This window comes from Rissa tridactyla, chromosome 1, assembly GCF_028500815.1.
Source record: "Rissa tridactyla isolate bRisTri1 chromosome 1, bRisTri1.patW.cur.20221130, whole genome shotgun sequence".
Taxonomy (NCBI): domain Eukaryota; kingdom Metazoa; phylum Chordata; class Aves; order Charadriiformes; family Laridae; genus Rissa; species Rissa tridactyla.
Window position 1 is genome coordinate 175,902,313 of NC_071466.1, and position 22,646 is coordinate 175,924,958.

Genomic DNA, 22,646 nt, shown 5'->3' on the forward strand with positions numbered 1-22,646 from the left:
AAACATGAAGTTTGGAGTTGTCACATTACTAAAAACAGAGAATGAGATTCCATTCCCCAGACTCGACACACTGAGACCCAGTTCTGACAACAGAGTCTTCTATTTTTGTAGGGGCTTTGCAGGTAACGGTGTGGATATTTACCATAAAACTTATTCTTTAATGAGAGGAAGAGAAACCTGGAAACTCAAGTGAAAAATACTCATAGCTTTAGAATATTCAATTAATTGGAGGCAAACTTTTCAATTCAGGACCCAATTTCCTAATTTAATTTATTGTCAATTAACAAACTTCTAGTTACTGATTCTGGGGAATCTCTTGGGGAAAACACCCCTTGCCTCTGTGAAACCTTTTCTCCCCCTGCCCCTCCTCTTTTTTTTTTTTTTTTTTTTTTTTTTTGTTCTCCAGTCACCCTGCTACAGGTTCCACTCAATCCTGCAGCCTGCACACACACCCCACACCCCCCCCCGGCCCTGGCCCCGATAAACCTTGCCAATTATGCCCAATACACCCCTTCTTCATACTATATATATACTACCTGGGACAAGTGTTCTGTCTCTTTCCTTTTGTGCCCTTAGTCTCTTTAACCAGTCTTGTTTCTCCTCTTCTGTTACCCAAGGGCATGTGCCAACCCAGCCCTGAGTCCCTCCAGCTCTGCCTGTTGACCTAACAGTGGCAATAGCACATGCGTAGGCAGAAATATATCCCAACAGAGCAAGCACATGGTGATAGTTTTCAAACCACCCATCACCAGAGGGGGCATCACTGAACTTAGTGGGTCTGGATGCACTTTCTTTCTAAAATTTTGCCCAGTCTTTCATATGCTCATGGATGCGTTTAACATTCGTAAGAGCCTACTGCGAAGAGGTCTACAGCTTAATTACCTGGGATGTGAAGAACAGTCTCCTTTTGTTTAAGTCGAACATGTCACTTGCCATCTGTTTCACCAAGGTGTCCCAGTGGAAGACACGGGGAACAACTGCTTCCTCTTTATGTGACAGTGCTGCAGGGAGAGCACAGCCCGTCTCAGCTGCCTCTTCTCTAAGCTGAAGAATTCTATTTTATTTAGTTCCTTGTACAGGAGATACTCAATAACATTCTGTACTTTTTCTGGTTTGACTATATTTATTTGGGATCAGGAAACAGAACTGAAGAGTTCAGTACAGCATGCAATCGTAGAGTGGTTTAATGGTGTTTTTTTGTTTTGTTCTCTGTTTCTTTCCTGACAATTCCTGATATCTGTCTGTTTGTCTGCTGAGCGCTGAGTTTACTGTTTTTGTTGTGTATGTCTACTCTAGCTTAACATTTTGGAGTTATCTGTGAGTGATAATAAGCTTAGAGATGAATGCATATGTAAATTTAGAAGTATGCTTGCCTTTTTGTCTCACTTGGTGCTTGTGTTCACTAAATTTCATCTCCTGTTTCACCTCTCAGCCGCTCCCAATAGAGAAATCCTGCATGTTTTCACAGTTGACCCTCATCTTTTCTGTTCTGAGTAGCATCTGCGGACACTCCTTCCTGAATATATTGAAAAGCACAGGTCCCAGAACACGTTCCCGTGAAACTCTTCTGAGTACTCCATCCACTGCAAAATCAGGGCCCACCATTATTTCCTGTCTTTTCCCTAGTAATTTATTCGCAGAAGGACATTAGCCCTTGTGCCAGTGTGGCTTAATTTCTTTAAGAGGCTTTGGGGAATGCCTTTTTGAAACTCAGTAGGCTGCCAACCAACTTTCTCTTCTGGACGTTTTTTCACTTAAAAAGCTGCATTAGATTTGTGAAATGTCACTGTGTTAACAAATGGCCCGGTGACTCTCACACTGTATCATATTTACTCACTTATCCACTAATTGTTTTAGACTTATTAGCACCACTTTATTCAGTATAAATATCAAGCTTACTGGTCTATGGTTCTCTCGTCTACTCTAGAGTCTTCTTAAAGATAGTGATTGTGTTAACCACTGGTACTAGGGCAGTTTAAAGTGAGAGATTATACTATATACAATCTTTTGAGTATTTTAGATGTTCTATTTTTCAGTAGCGTCAATAGTTCCTTCAAAGCTCAAGGGGTAAATATTCTCATTCTGGCAACTAGCTTTTTTTTCATTTTGGTACTTTTGTTTTTAAGTTCTACCAGTGCTTCTGTTTGAAACAGACCCTTTGAGTCTTCCATGAAGAGGTGCTCTGATGTGAGACCCTTACCATGCTTTACCATGATGAATGTGAACAGAAGTATTTCTGCAGAGAGACCGTCTCCTCTGAGCACATCTCTTATAACTTGATCTATTGTCTTTGCAGATTCTTTGGCAGGATTCCTCATTCTGAAATGTTTTTATACTTTTTCTAAGTTGTTTGTTAGACTCTTTCTTATTGTGTTAGGCCCTTTCTTATTGTGTTCACTCTGTTTTCCCTTCTTCAACAAATATTCCGAAAAGTTGTCACTTTTAGTTTCCCCTAGTGGTGTTACTACATAATGTTTTGGCCATATTCCCATGCCCTGTTTTTTTCATCCATATTTTCTATCGTGCTTGACCAACAATCTCAGTTTCTATTTAGCAGGCTGTCTGTATTAATTGTATCCTACACAGTTCCAAGTTTGTCACCTCCGTATTCAAACAGGCACTACTTCTTTGTTGACAGAGCCCAGCAGGGGTGTCCTGTCACTGACAATACGGAAGAGAGTCCCAGGCCTCAGATCTGGCAGAGACCCAGGATGGCACATGTACAGAACAGATGGAACCTTAGAAATTTGTAGCTGCTCAGACTTAATCAGTTTATTACTGACTCTGTCAACTTGCTTTTTATTAGAAGACTTACAACTTGCCCAATTTGGACAGAATTTGACAGCAGTGTGATTCCAGCTTTGATGGCTTAGTTTTCTTTTGATTCTACTCTGTGCAACAGTTAAGCCTAATTCTGTTCCTAAAAGTAGAATTTATGGTTTAGATCTTAATAATTCAGTCAAATCTAGTTGCCATTGACCAATATCTATTCTAGTTCTACCTACTAAGGAGAATACATTTCTCTAGTTATAGATGCGCTCACTGATTTGTCCATTCTATTAATCATTTTATGAAATTTGTAAATATATAATTACTGTGACAGTTATACGGGAAACAAGACAGTTGATTTAATATATGATGCATTAAATAAATTGCTGAATAATGTTTTGTTTCCAATGCTTAACCTGATCTTTCAGTTGTATTTTAACATTGTCAGAAGTTGCTTTTACCCTTCTCATAGGCAAAAAGCACAGTTTTTGAAAACTCTGGCTGAATTTGGAAGTTCTTGACCCAAAGCACAGAGATACACGGTTTGTTTAAGAATAGATCTAAAAATATACTGGACCTGAAAGTGTTTTTCCTGAAGGAGAACTACTTTGCTGAAATCAGATTCTCAATTATTTTATGTTGGAAATATGGAAAATAATAGGTCTGGCAACATTGAAACACAATTGCAATTACATCTGTCTCTGACTTCCTTGCTTGATTTTTCTCCTATTTTTAATGCTGCATTTCAGTGGTTCTTTCGGCCTGTGGGTCACTGTGCTGTGGAGTACTTGGTGATGTAGGCTAAGAGTAATAAGTTACATATAATGAAGCTTAGAACTCTTGAAAATAAGCTAAATATTTGTAATGCTAAGGACAAGCATAGTTGAAGTTACTACTTTGAAGTTACTAAAGTTACCCTTTTAGGAATTAGTGGAGTCTAGCAGTTATATAAATCTGGCTACTGCTTAGGAGCGATTGTAAAAATGAAACTAGTGCAAAACTATTTGATAGCAATGTCTTTCTTGCAGTTGGACAGAAATGATATTATGTTCAGGGTAATAAACATCTTTTTTCATAATTGGAGATTATGTACTTGGTATAAAGATAATAAGCATCAAAAAACCTACAAGATTTGGTTGGAAAAATTATTAGCTTGCTGATGATTTTTTTTTTAAGTCTCTTAGACTGTCTGAATTCCATAAAGTGGAAAAAAGCTACTATTATGTCAGTACTCAAAACCAATAAGCATATACAAGGCCTTGTGCACCAACAAGAAATTAAAGAAATTTTAAGATGTTGAATCTTCCCAAATTATTTTATACAAGATACAGCTTTGTAGGATGCATTTGAGACAGTTAAGCATCTGCACTGATTCATGGTGAACAGCGGCAGACAGATTTGCTAGACAAATAAATGTCACTTCATTCGTGGCACTGAACCTTGTCTTTGTTATATGTTGTATCATAGTCTTGAAATAAATTAAAATTATGTGCATTACTAGACCGGCTAAAGCTTGACCTTGGTACTGAATTCCTGTGGAGCTATTAATCCAGGACAATAAAAGGAGAAGTTGCTCTAATTTTCAACTCATGACACTGAGTTGCATACACAGTGGTGTTGCCATGTCTTGGTTTGTTCTTACTCCTCTCTGTAGCAGCCATGCAGGTGGTTGTACTGGGCGAGGGATTAGCTTGTGATAGATGCTTGGATAACCATTCTGTTCAGGGTAGCAATTACTTAGTACCTTTGAAAGAATCCTTCTTGTTGATTAGAGGTGAGAATAGGGTGAAATGTCTACACAGTTGTTGAGGCCCCATCCCTGGAGGTGTTCAAGGCCAGGCTGGATGGGGCTTTGAGCAACCTGGTCTAGTGGGAGGTGTCCCTGCCCATGGCAGGGGAGTTGGAACTAGATAATCTTTAAGGTCCCTTCCAACCCGAACCATTCTATAATCATCAGCATTCATCTAATGGTATAATTATAAAATCGTGCCACAGCAGATTGGGTTCATTGTAGTTAACTTCAGTAGTGAATAGGTTAGATGGCTGGTGAAATCATCTAAACTTGATTTATTAGCATGACCATTTACTTATGACTTGTGCATTTAGTTGTAAGTCATCCAAGAGCCTACGAAAATTGAAGGAAAACCACATCTAATCTTTTTTTAACCTTTTGTTCTAAAAAAGCTTAACGTTTTACCAGAACATTGCAAGCAATTTCTAAAAGGAATGCGGTCCAAAGATACTCCCACAGAAGCGCTCTGTTGGGAGCTTAATTGCTTAAATACCATCCTTTAATTTAGATGTGACCCAACATGTTGAAATGTTCTGAAGCAGTGATATACGCCCGTATTACAAAGCTGTAAATGTTTAATAGCAGCACCTTATAAGATATGCTGAAAGCAGTAAATAAAATAAAATAAGGGAATAAAAGTCTAGTGACTTCTTAGATGTGTGACGAACTGCAAGGAATGCAGGGAACTGAGGTATTACGTTTATCTCTGTTAGGAAACATGTCTGAAAACCTGCTTGACACAGGCTTCCCCAGGGTTTTGTACTTGAATCTTATGACAAGAATATGCTGCCAAATAAGCTTAACTCGCATTGCAGTTTATACCTGTCTATTTTGCATTTCCTGGCTTTTTATTTTGCGCAGCAGTGTAATATCATACAGCATCATTTTGCAGTTACTGTCATTATACAAAGTATGTGGTAATGATATTCATATCTATTCATACCTGACCACAGCTTTTCAAAGATGTTTTGCATCTAGGTTTCATGTAGTTGCATCTAGGTTTCATGTAGTTCTTGCAAAGGAGAACTGTGTACATGCATTCAAGAATAATGATTTATCTTTTATAAGTAGATTGTCATGGTGATACTTGTTATTAATTTCTGTCCTTGATACTAATTTCTGCAGTAGAAAGACTAGTGAGGAAATCTTATTGTATGTCTAAAAACATTCCCATAAAAATTGGTTAAAACGTATTCAAATTCAATGTTGTTTAAGTATTAAAAGATCACTTAATTTTTTAAAATATATTTGCATCTAAAGTCAATCTTGGCATGTGCAGTGTTTTTGAAGTAAGTGACATCAGTTGCAGGGAATTTGCTACCCTTTACAGTTCATGACATGAACCAGGTGCTTCAGATGTTTAACTGCCATGGTTGGTATGGCTTGGGGCACCCACATTATTCCTGTGATTTGTATAAGGAAAACAGGAACACAGGAATTCCATCTTCCCATGATCACGTATGACCAGGCCATCACTCCAGTAGTATCAAGCAATATGGGCTCGAATTCAGAGCAGTTTGACTATGTTAGTAGCAGTAAATAAGGCATGGTGGCCACTTCATGAAAAACAAGCCAACACAAAATACTGAACACTACTCACCAAGGGCTCTTCTTTGTGTTCCACGTAAGAGAGCTTGTGGAAAAATACGTCGTGTGCTGATGTCAGGAGAGCAGTATCATAGAATCATAGGGTTGGAAGGGACCTCTGGAGATCATCTAGTCCAACCCCCCTGCCAGAGCAGGATCACCTAGAGCAGGTTGCACAGTAATGCGTCCAGGCGGGTTTTGAATGCCTCCAGAGATGGAGACTCCACCACCTCTCCGGGCAGCCTGTTCCAGTGCTCTGCCACCCTCAAAGTAAAGAAGTTCCTCCTCATGTTTAGGTGGAACTTCCTGTGCTCAAGTTTGTGCCCGTTACTTCTTGTCCTGTCCCCGGGCACCACTGAAAAGAGCCTGGCCCCATCCTCCTGACACCCACCCTTTAAGTATTTCTAAGTGTTGATAAGATCCCCCCTCAGCCGTCTTTTTTCCAGACTGAAGAGACCCAAATCCCTCAGCCTTTCTTCATAAGAGAGGTGTTCGAGTCCCCTGATCATCTTGGTAGCCCTTTGCTGCACCCTCTCCAGCAGTTCCCTGTCCTTCTTGAACCGGGGAGCCCAGAACTGGACACAGTACTCCAGGTGCGGCCTCACCAGGGCAGAGTAGAGGGGGAGGATGACCTCCCTCGACCTGCTGGCCACACTCTTCTTGATGCACCCCAGGATGCCATTGGCCTTCTTGGCCACAAGGGCACATTGCTGGCTCACGGTCATCCTGTTGTCCACCAAGACTCCTAGGTCTCTTCCAGCTGAGCTGCTCTCTAGCAGGTCAGCCCCCAACCTGTACTGGTACATGGGGTTGTTCCTCTCCAGGTGCAGCACCCTACACTTGCCCTTGTTGAATTTCATAAGGTTTCTCTCTGCCCAACTCTCCAGCCTGTCCAGGTCTCTCTGTATGGCGGCACAGCCTTTCTGTGTGTCAGCCACCCCCCCAGCTTTGTGTCATCAGCAAACTTGCTGAGGGTACACTCTGTCCCCTCATCTAGGTCATTGATGTATATATTGAAGAGGGCTGGATCCAGTACTGACCCCTGGGGAACACCACTCATCACTGACCTCCAGCTAGACTCTGTGCCCCTAATCATGACCCTCTGAGCTCTTTCAGCCAGTTATCTATCCACCTTACTGTCCATTCATCAAGCCCACTCTTCCTAAGCTTCCCTATGAGGATGCTGTGGGAGACCATGTCGAACACCTTGCTTAAGTCAAGGTAGACCACATCTACTGCCCTCCCCTCATCTATCCATCCAGTCATGCCATCATAGAAAGCTATCAGATTAGTCAGACATGATTTCCCCTTGGTGAATCCATGTTGAGTACTTCTGATAGCTTTCTTTTCCTCCACATGCCTTGAGATGACACCCAGAACAAGCTGTTCCATCATCTTTCCAGGGATGGAGGTGAGGCTGATGGGCCTGTAGTTCCCCAGCTCCTCCTTCTTGCCCTTTTTGAAGAATGGAGTGACGTTGGCTTTTCTCCAGTCCTCAGGCACCTCGCCTGTTCTCCAGGACCTTTCAAAGATGTTGGAGAGCGGCCCAGCAATGACTTCTGCCAGCTCCCTCAGCACTCTCGGGTGCATCCCATCGGGGCCCATGGACTTGTGAATATCTAATTGATCCCTCACTCGATCCTCCTCAACCCAAGGGAAGAGTTCTTCTTTCCCCAATGCCTGGGACTCCTGAGGGTTGGGCTGAGCAGTAAAGACCAAAGCAAAGAAGGCATTCAGTAACTCCGCCTTCTCCACATCCTCTGTCACCATGGCTCCTGTCTCATTCAACAGTGGGCCCACAGCTTCTATGGTCTTCCTTTTGCTTCCAGTATACTTGTAGAAGACCTTCCTGTTGAGCTTGACATCCCTGGCCAGGTTTAATTCCAAGGCAGCCTTGGCTTTCCTTGTTTCATCCCTGCACGCTCTGGCAGCATTCGTGTAATCCTCCCAGGGGGTCAGTCCCTTCTTCCACTTATTGTAGACTTCCTTCTTCCACTTGAGCTTTTTCAGAAGCTCCCTGCTCAACCATGCAGGTCTCCTGTGTCCCTTGGCCGATTTCTTGCTCTTAGGGATGCACCGATCCTGAGCTTGGAGGAAGTGGTCTTTGAATATCAACCAGCTCTCTTGAGCCCCTTTGCCTTCCAGAGCCCTAGCCCATGGGATCTCTCCAAGCAGTTTCTTGAAGAGGTCAAAGTTAGCCCTCCTGAAATCCAAGGTTGTAATTTTACTTCTTGTTGTTTTGTGTGTAGTACCCATGATCCTGAACTCTATCATTTCATGATCACTACAACATAGGGTGCCCCCAACCTTAATGTCCTCCACCAGTCCCTCTTTGTTTGTCAGTACCAGGTCCAGGAGTGCGCCTTGCCTTGTTGGCTCCTGTACCACCTGTGTCAAAAAGTTATCATCAATGCACTGGAGGAGCCTCCTGGACTGTGTATGCCTGGCTGTGTGATCTTCCCAGCAGATATCAGGGTGATTGAAGTCCCCCATGAGAACCAAGGCCTGCGATTGCAAGGCTACCTTCAGCTGTCTGTAGAAAGCCTCAGCAGCTTCCCCATCCTGATCAGGTGGCCTGTAATAAACACCCACAACAGTGTCCCTCATATTTGCCTGCCCCTTAATCCTTACCCATAAGCTCTCGACCCTCTCTTCATCCGCCCCTAGTGAGGGCTCAATGCATTCCAAATGCTCTCTCACATAGAGTGCAACTCCACCACCACACCTCCCTGATATCGTGATGCATGTAGTTGTAAGAATTTCAATGAAAGTTGCATAAGTCAACAACATTCTGACCCCTTCTGAATTGGTTGACTTTGCAGTCTTAATTTTATTTAAATGCTTTTTTGTCTGTATTATTGGAGGCTAGAAAAAGGCCCACGCCGTGTAGTAACTTTTTAATTAATCTGCAAACTAACTTCTCTGAGGTTAGGAGTAACGTTGCATGGTGGTCTCCTCTGGTATAACTGGAGGCTTTAAAGACACTGAATTAATTGTTTTGCAAAAATGAGATTGCTAGTTTTAGTTAAATTGTGTCTGTGTTTTTTTTAATAGAAACTGAGTTTTGAAACATTGCAGTCTGGATATCTCAGTTGAATGGGCTGTGCAATAGACATCGTTGTAGCAGCATAGGTTTCTCTGCCAAAATCTTCCTCTTACGTGAGCAAATTTCGTATACGTGTGCCTATGTGCAGTGCTGCTGATCCATGCATGTTCAGTGCGTTTTACGTTCCCAAAGGATCTGCACATGCTCAGCAAATCCGATTCAGCTGTATTGCACGTGGACTATCTAAAACTGCTGCTTTCGGAAAGTGCTTACCAGGGAAATAGCAGTTCCCTTTGCCCCTAAGAAATGGAAGAGCTGAGAGCCAGCAGTTACTCATGTCAGACCGAAGGGAAAGTGGGTGGCTGTATATTGGCTACAAGCTTGATGAAGTTGTTTGGCCAACGGTGTGTAGCCTTGAGGATACAGATTGGGCATCCCTCCTTTGAGTCATCTGACTTCTGCTCTTGTAGGGGACTACTAATACACTCTTACCAACATTTGTCTTTATGACAACAGATCAAAAAGAGAAATCCTTCCATTTGTTTGTGGAAGGGATCATTAGTGTTCAGTGCTTGGTCATTGTCAGCACAAATTTGATTACCTTTGACAAGCAAACTTTCCTTTTCTTAGAAAGAAATACAAAATGATGAACATTTTTAATGTCTGTATTCAGTGAAGTTTAATTTAGTGAGTAAGTGGTTTAAGCTTAAAATTTTGTTTCAGGAATGCATTTCACTCCCAGTAAATGAAGTTAAATGTACTGATGACGTCTCTTATAATTGAATACTTGGCTTTGTGAGCCTATGCGTTGTTCATCACAGGACTTGCATGAAAACTAAAACTGAATGAAGCCTTGACCTATGAAGAGGAGGTGGTGTGGAGGCTTCTTATGCCTGCTTTAGATTCACTGCTGTGCCTGGGAACTGCAGGGGTTTCAGCACAGCCCGCTCTACAGGTACTTTCTAAATCCTTGTGCAGACCAAGTGGGAAACAACGTGTGTACATTAGGATTTCTTTCTTGTATTATCTCTTCAGTTCGGTTGTGATCATTCCATTAAGATTCCCCATCACCACCACCTTTGTTTACTTTTCTTTTTTTTTCTTATCTAGGGATGTTGCTGCAATGTACTCAGCCTGTATGACCAGGCATTTGTTTTGTTGTTGCACTGTTTCTTTTACTATTGAATTCGTCAAGCTATGCTCCAGAATTGCATAAGCTGGTACATCAGTTATTATTATACGCTGGTTTGGAGCTTTTATATGATCAGAAAGAATAGGAAGCAGTTTCTCAAATTCCCAGCTAATGATTTGAACAGTCACCGGGGGCCTCAGGTGAAGGAATTCATTTTCTTTCCCACTTTCCCATGTGCTTTCTTTTTAGGGCTGGCATCACTTTTAACTCAGCTAACTGAGTGCTGGTTTGAGAAGATTGTTTTATCTCTGAAAAAGTCAATACAGAAATTCTGTTCAGGTGTCAAAAATGATGATATTTAAGCAGGTATCTCCTCCCAGTCTTCTCTTAAAATTTCTTGGGGAAAGGAAAAGGTGGTCCCTAGAGTATAATGATAGACTGTAGCTGAAGTTTCTGTGGGAAGAAGAGTCCTCTGGTAAATGCCAATTTATTGAAAAAGGAAGGACTTCCTGCCATATCTGCTTGTACAAATAGATGACACAGCTTGACTGAAAGCTTCTGTAAGCTATGGTAATACTCCTGATTCCTGCACTATTCTGCTATTCCGTTCTAGAGAGGGAATTTTAGTTGATACTGCTTTCATGCCAGGAACAAGTCTGAAGCCTAGATAATGACGTTTTAAGTACTTGTGGGGTGTGTACAGAGGGGGAAGATGCTCTTCTGCAAGAACCTATATGGACCGAGGGGATCCCTGATGAATGTCTTTGTGCCAGGTGGAGAGGGGAGACAACTTATTCTCTGTTGCAGAAAGATGAGCAAAAATGTATACAGCTCCACGGAAATAGACATAGCAATAGTTGTCGAACATTTTTATAAGGTGGATCATACATTCATGTTATTCATATAAGTTAGAGAGTATCATAGTGGTAGTTGCTCAGATGTGCTTGTGCATTTAGGAGCTGCATATTCCCCCATGTGGGGGGAGCCTGCTTCTCCAAATCCTTGTAGTCTGGTGTAATGTGATGTCTCAGGGGGAAGGAGGAGTCCGGAATCCAGAGTTGTTTGGTGGAGACAGTCTGACTAAGTTCATACTGCTAAAAAGAGCAAGATCTGGGTGTGAGCTCAACCACTGCCCTGCTGATAGAGCCTATGGCTTAATTATTAGCAAGGTTTTCTGGCATGGTTTTGGTTCATGCTCCCTAGTGCTCTCCTGTATCATACCTGGGGACTGTTTGAGGGATACTGTGCCAGGAACCAGTACTCACATGTAGTATGAACATCACAGCACCAGGTTTGACTGCCTGTGTAGTGCTATGAGGACATTCCTAGCCTTTGCTAGCTCAGAAACAGCTGCATGCCCTTAATCCCTGCATGCCCTTTCTGGGGTGCGCAACACAGACCTAGGTTTCATGCTGTGAAAATACCACTTTGGGCTGTAGTTCAGCCCTTGCATTATTTCACATGCTTTTGACGAGGGTGGGCGGGAGGGAACCTACAGATTATTATTTCTCAGGGATACCACATGGGGCATGGAGGAGACTCACTGTCTCCTTTGGGGTACGGATGTGGTGACTCTGTCACTTGGCCTTGGAACCATAGAGTAGTCTCTGGCTTGTCAGCCTCCATTTATTCTCTTGTTAGTAGAAACTGTCAGGCCCATTCTGCTGGTAGACTCGCCAACAAGGGTCTCTCTTTTCTTTTCTTTGAACCAGCTCCTGGTAGAGGTGGGCAGGATGGTTCGTTGTTTTAGACTGGTTCCACTGAAGAAGCTGGTTTTATCACCAGTTGTGTTTCTACTACATAGTGTGCAAACCACTGTGTGGACAAGTCAAGAAGCAGGTCAGCACTCGAAGGTGAGGCTGAAAAAGTTATAATGCTCGGTAAAATCTTGAGACAAATTCCATTGAAAATAATTTTGAGAAATTGTATTTTGTCTGTATGTCTGGACACAGGGTAGTGTGCTGTGAAGGGGCTATGCACATAGCTCGGTGTTTATATTTACACTTGCTATAATGTACTTCAGCAAATACTGTTTGTGTTTTCACTGTCGTCATCTCTGCTGTGGGTTTCATATCATGACTTATCTCTTCCATGACTCGAGATCCTGCAATCATAGAATCATTTAGGTTGTAAAAGACCCTTAAGAACTGACACTGCTCTCTTAATTTCTCTGAGCCGTAAAGGTTTATGTCCATCTGAATTCCATCTTTTTTAAAAACCGCTTTCCTGTTTCAGCATCAAGGTGTGTATTTTAGATCCTGTGCTTTTTGCTCATGTGTTGGAGGTGTTCCTTAGGTTTCTGGCAATGTATTGATTTTTCTATTTTTTTTTTTTTTATGACTGACCAACACATTCAATTTGCGAGCTTTGTGGAAGTATTTCCAAGTTCCCTTTCTTTTCAGGGGATTTGAGGAAGGCTATATTTTCAGTTTATGACTATTCAACATTGATCCGTGAAGGTCATATGTTGGATATAATCAGTGTCTTTCTGATCATTTATCCAGCTCTGCTTTGTCAGTGAGTCACCTGAGATCTAGTGAGGCTTTATCAGCCTCATCTAATCAGCTCCATAGCTTTTGTTCTGAGGGCCTTCCTACTTGTCCTGAACTCTTGTTCTGGCTCTTCAGTGTCGAATATTGTTTGGGTATAGAAATGGAGAATAAGGAATAAAGAAAAAACTCCATTCATATATTTTAGTGAATATTTCTGGGTTCCTTATTTTTGGGAGCTGTTTTCTTCTTGATGACACTTGACTTCCCCGGGAGTTACTTGTTTTACCTGCAGGCATTTCTTTAATTTTTTCCTCCCACCTAATAGATTTCTTCATAGGTGGGAATTGAGGATACTTAACCTTCCTGTAAGATGTCTGATTTGATTCCCTAGACATTCTTGCAGTGTTTCTCCATGGCCTCCTGGCTCTATGTAAACAGAGAGATGAGTCATAACTCCTTTGGCTTCACAGGAATAATACATATCGCTTCCACCCAGGCGTTTTAGCATGTCTATGTTAGTTCTTGTTTGAAGTCCTTATTAATTACGTATTAATTAAAGATAGTAGATGAGGCTGTAGAAAAATAATGTTAAGGTTCACTTAAGTAAGTGAACAGAATTAAAGACACTTAACTTTTCCCTGTCTGAAATTTGTTTTTCCAATCTGTTTCAGTTGGTTTGTGGTTTTTTCTTTTTGCCCTTCTTTTTTTGCCCTTCTTTTTTTGCCCTTCTTTTTTTGCCCTTCTTTTTTTGCCACTCCCTTGGATTTATCTCACTACACTGAGTGTAATGTAGTGTAGGCTGATCACTAGGTGGAAATAATATTTTCACTGTATTTCTTTCATTTTCTCTCATGTCGGTGTCTCCTTCTGAGCAAATTTTCATCTGTAATTATTAATTTGGCTTCTTTTGCTTTACAAGTTATAGGTAAGAATTTTGAAACCTCTAGGTCATTGTAAACATACTATAGTCTTACTTAAATCACACGACTATGTGTATCAATCAGCATGGAACAGTATGCTACAATCTAACAGAAGATACCATGTAAAAATACTTCTATGTAAGTATGTAATATATGTAGTGTAAATGTAACATCCCTTCCAAACTTAGCCATTCTGTGATTCTGTGTTATTAACATCTATTTTAAAACTGAGTAAGAGATCCTTGTGAACTATAAGAACTAATAAACTTTAAAATCCTGCATTTGTTTGTATAAAAATACAAATAGGTTTGTAAATCATATTGTCCAAGGAGTAGCCCAAAATGTTAGGCATTAGATTTAGTTCATACCGGTTTTTAGGCAAAGAACCACCATGAACTTACATATTCTAATGAGTTTTTCTTCGTACAAAGCATTCATACTTTGCAATTATGGAATTATGTAAGAACAGACTTTTAGATTATATTGACATGACATGAAATAAGTCTGACCTAAGTGGGCCACAGTTGAATAATTGGTGTACTGATATACTTGGGTTTTTTCCTTCACAGTTGGACAGGTAATTAATAGTTGGAATAGCTGGATTTTATCCCGTGAAGTAATTGGAGACAGATAATGTGTGTACTACAGAATACTTTTGGGAACATGGTGCAAATATATTCCAGTAGGTCAGGATAGAATGAACGTCTTTGTGGTAGAGTTCGATGTTGCTGCCTGTGCTGCAGCCTGGCTGTCTCTTCTTTGAGGCACTGCAGTGCCTTTGAACCACTCTTTCCCCTCGGCGGGATTCAGAAAGGGACATGCCCCATGTCTGCAGGGTGCGCTGCCCAGGCAGGCTGTGTCTGAGAATGTTTGAGTCACTCTGCAGGAGCCAGACAAGGCCAATGCTGAACCAGAGCTCATAGATACCCGGCAGATCTTTGGAAGACGCATTCTTTGCATGGTTGTCTTCATTGCTCCTGATTTCCAGAAAAGCAAAACCAGCACATGAACAGGCTCTGTGCATGTGCATATCGAATGTGCAGTACTTCACTGAGGCTCTGCTCTGTCAGGTAAAGAGAAGTGCAGTGTTCTCACCTAGGACATCGTTCATCCACAGTCCAGAAATGTGCACACATCACAGATTTCCCCTTTGAAAAAATAAATTGAATAGCTTTTCTCCCCAAAGGGTTGTATAGTCAAGAGCTGGAAGAGACTGCCTGGAACCTGTTTAAGATGCATGGATTTCACATGGGCTGCAGTGAAAGGGCCTGGGAAATTCAAAGTCAGTCTAGGGAACTGGTAACTTCTGGTGCTGTCCTGATTTGTTTTTAGGTTATTCTGTCTAGAGAGGTGTCTTCCCTTTGGATCTGCTGTTTGCACACTCACGTGCGCTCTCATGCTCTCTTGCCCTCTTCCCCCCCATCAGCCAAATGCTCCATCAGATTAATGTACTTATCGAACTTACCTTTTTATTTTGTCTACTGCTTCCTTCCTAAAGAAAGCATCATCCTTGTATAGGCTGTAATGCTATTGCCTTTCCATTTTTATAAATGCTTATCTGAATCAATCACCCAGTATTTCAGATATGTGACCAGAGGGTATAATAACCTTAAATTTCCTCTCTTCAGGACAAGTAAAGAAATCTTATCTTCCTTTCCTCCTATGACATTTTTTTTGTAGGTCTTGCTTGTCTTTATCATCTGCTTCACACAGAAGAGGTTGTGCTGGATTGCTGATCTGGAATTAAGTGTCTGGGTGCTAAAATATCAAAATAATTCTGGCAATTCAGTTTTAATCTCCAGAATATAGGAATGTCTTTTTCCTGCTCAAAGGTTTATTCTGTTATGTGTTATTCATTATGGCATGTTTTAAAAAGATCAGTTGGATGTAAATTAAACAAGGCTCTCTTAAAATGTGTTGGTTCCAACTTGACAGAGTAGAAATCAAAGGAAGATCAAAATACGAAAAACTTTGTCAGGTCATTGAAGAACAGCAGGTCAGCTTTTGGTTTTGTTTCATCTTACCAGGTTCCTTTTTCAGTTTATTTTGTAACTGATTAATAGGAGGTGATAACTTCATGCTTTCTTAACGGTTTTAGATATAAAAGTTCATTTTTAAAATGACTGCTTATAAAAGAGATTTATTGGGTGAGTAAAGAGTGTTTAAGGTCATCACTAGGAAATCCACACCAGGAAAAAATAAAATGTAATGAATCTGGGAAACAGACGTAAAATCTTGGCAGCTAGGAGAATAAGGGGAGGCAGCCCGGGATGGTTTTGTACATAAAAGTATTCTGTCCAAGTAGAGGTCTAGAAAGTGCACGGCTACAAAGGGTGCAAGTAGTTGAGTGATAGAATTGCTGCTTTAAGCTTCTTGAAAGCACCTTATAGTGCTTCTGGAAAGAAGGTTTCTGTGTAAATGAGTGGAGATTCCCCCCAACCCGAGTGGTGAAAGCATTTCCATTCGAAATTGGAATTTGTGTTGCATTCCATGAAAAACATCTCTAGAAATTTCCGAGTGGTTTAGAAGGTAACTGGTATCTCCATGACTTTATTGCTCCTGAGAGATGCTGGCTTTTGGGGATTTTTGATGGGGGGGTGGGGAAGAAGTGTATTTCATCTTTCTTTCTCCTACTTTTCACACCTGCGGTTATTCCTGGTTTTTAGTAGGATCAAAATTGCCTTTCAGCTGTCAAGTATTTGGTTGTTACCTCACTTTAATATCTGAATGAAACTTTGTCTGCATTGCAGAAGATCTGTGACTGCCATTTCCCAGGAAATTGCAATGTAAGGTTGTACTGAATGTAAAAAGAAGGTAGATGTGGTTAATCAAGATGTGACTCATGAAAACTTGATTGGCTGGGTGGAGATAGAATCTTCCTGTTCCTTGACATGTAAAAAGGCAAGAAACCCCAGCAATAGACCTCCTTCCTCCATGCAGTGAAGTTCTACTCACATCTTAACTAAGTGTAGGAAATTGTAGGAAACCCATAGTTGGATTGCATATGAAAAAAATTAACCTTGCATGCTGCAGGAATGTAATTATGTAGTCATAATTCACACTAGTGTATAGTCAGATTCTAAAACACTGCACGTATCCTACATGTCAGTATATATACCAGCCTACCCTACCAGGCTAATTTGATCCAGGTAATTTGCTTTAATTGTTTGCGAAACTTTTAAATAGTCTTTTAAGGGATTCCAGTGAACCGTTTTCATAGTCCAGCTGAGCCCAGAGTTTGTACGTGTTTAAAAACAATGTTTGTTAGTGCGTTTTAACTAGCTGATTTGTAATGGTAGGGTTGGTTTAACATCTGGAAATCTTTGTCAGACACTTGTAAACACAGACAACTTTATTTATTTAAAGCCCCGATGACCAGCTTGTTTATGTATGTAATCTCTACATTGGCCAGATGAAATACCAAGATGAGCCAGGAGTAGAGAGGGGAGTTAGCAAAGTTGCTTACATCCTAGTTTGACAGGAATTTAATTGGCAGTAAATGGTTTCATTAATGGAAACGGTCTCAGCTGCCTTTTCTCCCTTATGCGTTCTCTTTCTCTTGTAGAGCAGGTGTGTGTGTGTGTTAGGCTATGTGGTGAATCAGATGAAGGAGCTCATGTGGAATGAGACAAATCCTTGGTTTTTCCTTGGTTATTATCACTTAGATCACGCCCTGTCATGCATTGATACATGGCTGCACAAACACTTCTGCAGACATGATGAAAAGGGAGCATGACCAGTTTTTTGGAGCAATGCTGATGTATGTCAGCCTGCAGTGTTTTAGAACTCCCACTTGGGATGCAGCAAGAGCAAGACTACTTGCTTATTTAATTTATTAGCGGTAGCATATACTGTTAAAAGGTAATGCAAGCTGCCAGAGATATGTGCAAGAAGTAAAAGCCATTTTAAAGCTGTGTTTTGAATACTGCATTGAAACAAGTGTTTGATTTCAGCCCTGGATGAAGAACTGATGTTGTTAGATGTCTTTGGCAGCAATATTTTTTCATCAGTATGAAGGAAACCATTAGCATAATTGTTATGGGTTACTTCTTTACTGATTGCTTTTCCATTCAGGATTTCTACAGACAGTAAAGGGATACATACAAATAAACTGATCTCTTCATTGCTCATAAAGAATTTTTTTGGCCAATCTTTCATTTTTATAGTAATGACTAGGTATTTTAAACATGGATTAAAACTCAGAAGTTTAAAAATATTAAAGAATATAAGCAAGATTTGTAAATTAGTATTTATATACCTGCCTAATCATCTGCTTTTAGATGAATTCTTTGCAGAACAGGGATCTCCCTCCTTTCTCCTTCCACTTTTTCATTTTCTGCGAACCTTCTCATCTCCAAAAGTGGTGGAGCAGACAAGATCTTAAATTAGGAGATCTCTTAATTAAGAGATATTTGCCTCATTTTAAGAGCTCTTGAATAGTTTGAAAGCTTAGATTCATTTTTGATTGATAGGTTGCTGTTTATAGTATAACTATGTGTATTCCTGTTACCAGCAACTTTTGGATAAATAACACACACAAAATAAATTTCATAACATGAGTACAGAGAGAAATAATATATTTCCCCAGTGCTTGCATCATCACCTTAAAGAATGATTGGTTTGCATTTACATTAGAGATTCCAAAATAATAAAAGTCACAATTTACCAAATCTGCAGTATTTATTTGGTTATCAGAGGAAACTGTTTTTATGCATGAGATGTGTATTTTTAATTTTCTGTTAATAGTTAGTTTTAACTACAAAAATAAAAACCACTAATACTTGCTGTAGAAACATCTGTTACAAAGGGATAGTTAATATTATTTTTTTTTTGTTTTAGCAGCTGTCATTTGTAGCAAATGAGAGTATTTGCCATGTACTTTGTCCCTGAGCATTTGTTTGCTTTCCCAGCTTTCTTTTTCTGAAAAACTGGCTTTTCTGAATAGTACTGCCAAACTTTTAGAAGTCTCCTGTTGAGGTAAACGTACAAGTCTATGTATATGAACTGCTTTACAGCTTATATTTGCATTTACTATATGAAAAGGGCTTAGCAAATTTGAGGATATACAACGCATACATTTGCACCCTTTTGGTGTCTAGAGTAGAAAACAAGCATCCAAGATCCAGAGTTTTCTTTGTACAGGGGTACGTGTGCTTCACTAGACTGCAATGTCATGTGCAAATTTTCCCTTTCTTGTGGATTCTGCCTTTCACCATAAGCAGGCTTACGTTCACCAGGAAGCATGGCCGTAGCCTCAAGGCTTCAGCATTTTCCTGAAAAACAAGCTGTTTTAAAAATAACTGAGGAAGCTTAGAGCCCAGAGTTCCTAATTTATTGGCAAGAGTTGTATCCACAGCCAGTTAGGCAAAATTTTGACCTAGTCACCTACGTGTCTCTCTCCATCTAAGCTTAAAAAGAGAATTGAACCACTTGTCTATGGTTAATGGGACAACCAGGATGTTTCTGAGACCGTCACCACCAAGAGCTGTGACTGATATTACTGATACAGCGTTTCAGTTTTCATATACAGTGAACGTGTGTCTTAACGTATCAGATGAAACTGCTTGAGTCTGTTCACATACATCAGTCAAATCACCTTGTCAGTCATTGCTGACTGTCTTAAAGCTAAAAATCAGGCCGTTACAGTCCTCTGTATGTAAAAGTTCAGACAGGCAAGTCTCTAAATAACAATGTTAGAGGGCAGAATGAAGTCCTCTGAAGCTGCCAGATATTAGTGAGTCTTAAAAGTTAGTGAGACTTAAACTCACTAAGCTGAGAGAATGCAGATGGAAAAATGAGACAAGCAGAGCAGAAGCACAAAATCATTAAGGCTGGAAGGGATCTCAGGAAGTCTCTAGTCCAACCCTTGTGGACAAAGCAAGTCAGCTATAGGAAATTGCTTAGGACTGTGGACAGTTGGGTTTTTATTATTTCCATGGATAGAAACTCCATGACCTCTCTAGGCAGTCTGCTCCAGTGTTTAATCTCACAAATTAAACATAAGATAAGAAAGTATTTTTTTACGCTTAAGTTGAATTTCCTGTATTTCAGTTTGTGTCCTTTCTCTGGGCACAGTGCAGTATAACTCTGTCTTCTTTTACCCCATCAGGTGTTTATACACCTGGTGGTGTATAATAATATACGCATTGGCAAGATACCTCTTGAGCATTCTCTTCTCCAGGCTGAACATTCCCAGCACGCTCAGCTTCTCCTCTTACGTCAGATGCTCCAAACCTTTAATCATCTGTTTGGCCATTTGCTGGAGTCTCTCTGTTATGTCTTTCTCATACCAAGAAGCCCAGAACTGGACCCAGCACTCCAGCTGTGGTCTAACCAGGGCTGAGCAGAGGGGAACAATCACCTCCCTTGACCTGCTGGCAACCCATCCTGAGGATGCCATTGGCCTTCTTTGCTGCAAGGGCACATTGATGGCTCGTGTTGAACTTGGTGTCTGCCAGGACCCCCAGGTCCTTTTCTGCATGGGAGCTTTCCAGCTGGTCCACAGCATGTACTGGTGCTTGCGATTATTCCTCTGCAGGTGCAAGACTTTACATTTCTCTTTTTTTGAACCTAATGAGGTCTCTGTTACCCATTTTCCAGCTTGTCAGTGTCCTTCTGCGTGGCAGCACAGCCATCTGATGTATTATTAACCACTCATCCAAGTTTTGTGTAGTCTTGCAGTGAACTTGCCGAGAGTGCACTTTCTCCCATCATTTAGGTCATTAATGAAGACATTAAACAGTACTGGCCCCTGTATCAACCCCTGCTAAGTGACTGGCGTCCAGCTGGACTTCATGCTGCTGTTCATAACCCTTTGGGCCTGGTAGTCCAGTCACTTTTCGTTGCACGTCACAGTCTACTTATCTGGTCCATATTTCAGCAGTTTGCCTGTATGTATGTTATGTGGGAAGGTGTTAAGCCTTGCTAAAATCGAGATAAACATCATCTGCTCTCCCTTCATCCACTGAGCCAGTTGTCTTGTTATAGAAGGCTGTTAGGTCAATTGGGCATATTTCCCCTTCATATATCTGTTCTGATTTCACCTTATTGTCCTGCAGGGTTGGTTCCATCACCTTCTCGGGGACTGCAGTAAGGACTGGCCTGTAGTCCCCTGGATCGTCCTCCTTTTGGAGGCAGGAGTGACATTTACTTCCTTCCAGTCCTCAGAAACTTCCCCCTACTGCCATGACCTTTCAAAGATAAAGTACCCTTAGTAACCTTTAAAAATAGCATTGGTACCATTTAAAAGTGTTTCCTTGCCCTTTTAGAGGCGAATTACGTTGCTGCTTCGTAGCTGTGAATTGCTATTTTTCAGATGCTGTCATCAATGAAAAAACAGTTATCAGTGTTAAAACAGCAATTTTACACCACTTTGTGGGTTTCTTTAAATAATTCCCATAACTTAACTTTGTTGAATGTTGTTCATATGCTTATAGTAGGGAAAGTGTAGCACATATTGCAGAAGCTGAAAATGCTTCATAAAATAAAATGCACTTTAAGATCAGGTTTTGTTTCTGTAATATAAATATTTTTTGCCAACTTTATTTTCTATAAGAGAATATTATTTTTATCCTATTATTTTTAGTCTGTTTACTTACAAAGACATTAATGCACTGATCAGTGAAGGTAATATAATGTTTTGTAGGATTTTCAGAGTGGATGGAATTTCTTTTGCATCTCGTTTTGAGAACTCATTTATTCCTTTGTCTGCAGTTAGTGTCATAAATAGACAGAATTTCATTCTTTGCTATTATTTTTTCCAGTAAAGGCAATTGTTCAGTTCATTAACTCCTTAAATATTCTTTCCTGACTTTTTACGGAATGTTTGCTGATGCTGGGGGGGAGTTTTGTCTATGACTAATAATGTAATTGGTTCATGTTCTTCTTACAACATCCTAAAAAATATTTGTGGACTTACTCTGTCTAATCTGAGACACCATTTACCAGCTGAAACATGTCTTAATTTTTCCATGTGATCAGACTGGTATTGGGAATCTACAAGCATAGCATTGTTGATGGAAATATATTCTTTCTGGTTTTCTCAGTGGTATATAATGCATTGATGTTTTTTCAGGGATTGTGTAACAATAAATGAGCCCTTTTCCCCACTGTTCTTTTTGTTTCCATTCCTGTCTTTACAGAACCAGAATAAAAGTGTAATAGATTTTTTTTCAAATTAAAAAAACAAACAGACAAACAAAAACCCCAACCAAAAACCACCGAAACAAAATGTAATCTTAGTGAAAACATCTTACTGCATTGTGGGACTCTGAAAAATAATGAAATTCTTTACTTTAAACTAGAAAAAAGTAAGACTTGTAATCTGCATGTAATCCAGGTTTTGAATCTTTTGAAGGGCATCTTTTGAAGGGCCAGATGCAGAGCTCTTTCGCCACTGAACTCATATTTAAAATCTGTACTCCTATTTAAAATGTATTCTGTTTCTCGCTGTTTCAGTTAAGATCATTTCCAAAAAGCAATAAAAGGAGACACAGAGTATTTAAGTTTGTGGTCAGAATGCTTGAAGCCTCTGCAGGTGCTTAGAAAGCAGTGATCTAAATGACTTACCATAGCTTGACGTGTCCTTGTCTGACATTTGAGTGCACACAACATCCACCTGCAGACTTCCAGCCTACCTCCTTAACAGCAAATGCCAGGGGAGACTGCTTTGGGTAACCTGAGAGAAACTGAGGTGAGCCAGGTCACAACACCTGGGTAAGCATGGCAAAGAGCACACCTGTAGTTACCATGACCCAGCTGATACGTAATAAATTGATTTGGGTCTCAACCCTGATTACTTGCTGGCATCAGTTTTTGTTCCACCCAGAAGGACGGCAGTGGTGCCAAAGAAAAAGAACAGTTCTTGCTCTGCTGCTCTTGGACAAGTAGATGAGCAGATATCAATGTG

General features: G+C 40.5%; 1 protein-coding gene across 1 annotated transcript in view; it reads left to right on the forward strand.

Annotated features, from left to right (window-relative positions):
• PAWR (pro-apoptotic WT1 regulator) overlaps nucleotides 1-22,646 on the forward strand; it is an 83,563-nt gene that overhangs the window by 42,903 nt on the left and 18,014 nt on the right. The window lies entirely within an intron of this gene.